The sequence below is a fragment of the Carassius gibelio genome, chromosome B18 (genome assembly GCF_023724105.1).
Source record: "Carassius gibelio isolate Cgi1373 ecotype wild population from Czech Republic chromosome B18, carGib1.2-hapl.c, whole genome shotgun sequence".
NCBI classification, from domain to species: Eukaryota; Metazoa; Chordata; class Actinopteri; order Cypriniformes; family Cyprinidae; genus Carassius; species Carassius gibelio.
In genome coordinates this window covers 3,719,710-3,722,745 of record NC_068413.1, presented here as the reverse complement: position 1 = coordinate 3,722,745, position 3,036 = coordinate 3,719,710, and positions in this window count along the sequence as shown.

Below are 3,036 nucleotides of genomic sequence, written 5' to 3'. Positions count from 1 at the left end.
GAACAGCAGTGACACAACCCCACCCCCTCCCCTTCACACACACACACACACACAAGGTACCTCTTACAGACAGACGCTAAATGAATAATACTAATTATTACGAACTAACAGAGGACAGTATTTACAAATATTAAAAAAAGTGTTTTATGATCACGTATTATATAATAAATAAAATGAGTTTATAAAGTAATGAAAATACTGTCATCATCTACTCAACCTCATGTTGTTCCGAAAATTGTTTCAATCACTTTTTAAAAGATTCATGTAGATCCGTTCACTGATTCATTCAGTGACTCCTGCAGGTCAGATGGAGGCGACAAGTGTCTTTCTTGAGAGGTAGTGAATCATTCACACAACCGATTCATTAAAAATACAAGGTTAACCAGGACTCATGGTCGATAATTAAATATACAAATCTATAAATATAAAAGAGGCCCCTTTTTTACATAAATAGCGATAACCTTACAGTCGGCCTGGAAATGAATCATTCACTTGGTTCGTTCATGAACAAGATGAATCCTTTTATTCAGTTTGTTTGTGTCATGTTCACTGTGCCGCTCCACTTTAAAACGTACTGTGACAAAATTCCTGTTACTTTTATAGAAATACCATCTTTATTTATTGAAAAATTCACTTCTTGATCACTGATGAAGGATATTCCGTATGCAGATAGTAGCTACCTACATCCGCCGCCCGTTATTGTGTTAACAAAATAATTTACTTTGAAAGAGAAAAAAAATCTCGGTACATTTTCATACGTTCACATGGCTCTCTGTGGTAGGCTAGCAGGTGCATAATTCTATTTAACGCCATCCATTTATTATTTTCCTACTACTATTCAAATACTGCATATTTGGGCATGCTACATATTTTTTGTACTGCTTTTTGCATGCTATATACTAAAGAACACGTGGTTGTCTTCATGCATCCTAATTGAATATGCATATACAAATATTATTTGAACGCTGTAGGGCAGGGGTGTCAAGCTCATTTTCACTGAGGGCCACTTCAACCTTACAGCTGCCATTCAAAGAGCCGTCATTACATTACCTTAGTTAAAAACTTCAGTAGCACGATTTTTTGTTTCTGTTTGGCATGTGATTTATACGCAGAAATTTACTTTGGCGTGCATATGATACGCAATCAATGCTTATCATAGAAAAAAATAAGTGGTTGTACTCAACCCCACTCCCCCACCCATAAATAAATAAATACAAACTAAAGTACAAAAAAAAGTACTTTTTAATTTTCATAATTAACAATTAATGTATATTGTTACAATAAATAGATACTTTAATAATTGTTTCCAATTCTGTTCACATTTATTTGTATAGCACTTTTTATTGTACACTGTTGCAAAGCATCTTCACAGAAAATTAACATTTCTACATTACATTTAGCAGTTTACAGCACTTAAAAAAATTATATATAAATTATTAAATTATAAAGATTATATAAAATTATGTATATATGGGGCCTTGAGTTTGACACGTGATGTAGAGAAATACTGAATATAGCACATGAGTCGTATGGACTACTTTTATGACACGTGTGATGCTTTATTGTCTCTTTTAGAGCTTTTTATATTCATTGTATTGAAAATAAATGCAGCCACATTGTGTTTTAGGAAGAAATTCCTATGGTGTTGAAAGACATGAGGGGGAGTAGATGATGACATAAAGTAAATTTTTGGTGAACTATTGATACATGCATTATATAATGAAACAATATTTAATAATTTTATTAAATGTAGCTTAATGTAATTATACAATTTTTATAGTGAGTTCATTGTTTATTAAGATAAAGAGTTATGATATACTAAAGGCTGTTGACATTTAAACTGGGTCAGTCCCTATTTATCTTATTCTTTTTATGTCCAAACTAATTTGTAGCCTATTGTCTGCTTGGATAAACCTGAGGTTATGTGCTTTGTTTAAGAGCACACTGACATTTCCTTTGAGTCATATCTTCACAGAACTGAACCTGCAGTTGTGTGTTAGCAGCTCAGAGACCTAACCGTTAAACAATCACTACTTCAGCACACTCAGTTTTGTGTATTTTACATTGCTTAATCAGTCAGTTCATTTAAGAGAGAACAATAAATGGTCACAAATGAAAAAAATAAAGCAATCATTTAGCCAGCAATCTGATCACTAATAGTGTATTAAATCCCATCAGAGAATGCAAGGACTAGTCATGCACTTTCATAATTACCTTCAAAACACATCATAATAATGCAGTGGCTCACTGGGTTTAATGAACAGACTTTCCGACATTATTTCCAGATGATTGTACAGTTATTATTAAGGTCATGGCAGCTGGAATTGAGATTAATCCTTTTCTGCACACGACAAATGATTCCCGTCATCATTTAGTTACAAACCCAAAGCGTTTTAATCAAATGTTATTTAAACCCTATGGGAAGTGATAATGTCAGAGAACCACAGATGTGTGGAAATATGCAGAAATGTCATAAATGAAGTGTTTGTTCTTGATATTGCTCAATATTTCATGAGGCCGACAAGTATTTAATGTGTGACTCATGTGTGAATTGTACCCTTCAACACCCTTCACAACTAATTGACTCGGCATTCTCTGTGCACACGAACGCTCACACAAATGAGTTCAAGTGTCCAGAGCACCACTGAGTGGCACAAGTCGAGTACTTGCTTAGCCTTGTTCTTTATTGTAGCTCAGTCTAAAAAACACACATCCTCAAACACGAGATCCTCTTTCCTGCAGAGTTTAGCTCTAACCCTAATCAAACACACTTGAGCATACAGTGTCTTCAGGATCATTCGAAAATCACAGGCGAGTGAGTTTGGTCAAGGTTGGAGCTAAACAGCGCATTGGCCCTCCCTTACAAGATTTGAGGAACCCTGCTTTATATGTTGAAATAAAAACAGAAATGTATGATAAAGTGCTCAATTACCAGTGGTTAAATACTCCACTGAGCAACATACTGCCTGTAGATGCATATATAAAAGTGTATTGTAGCAGTTTTTCACTTGTATGTTATTTTATCCGTTGTTTGCT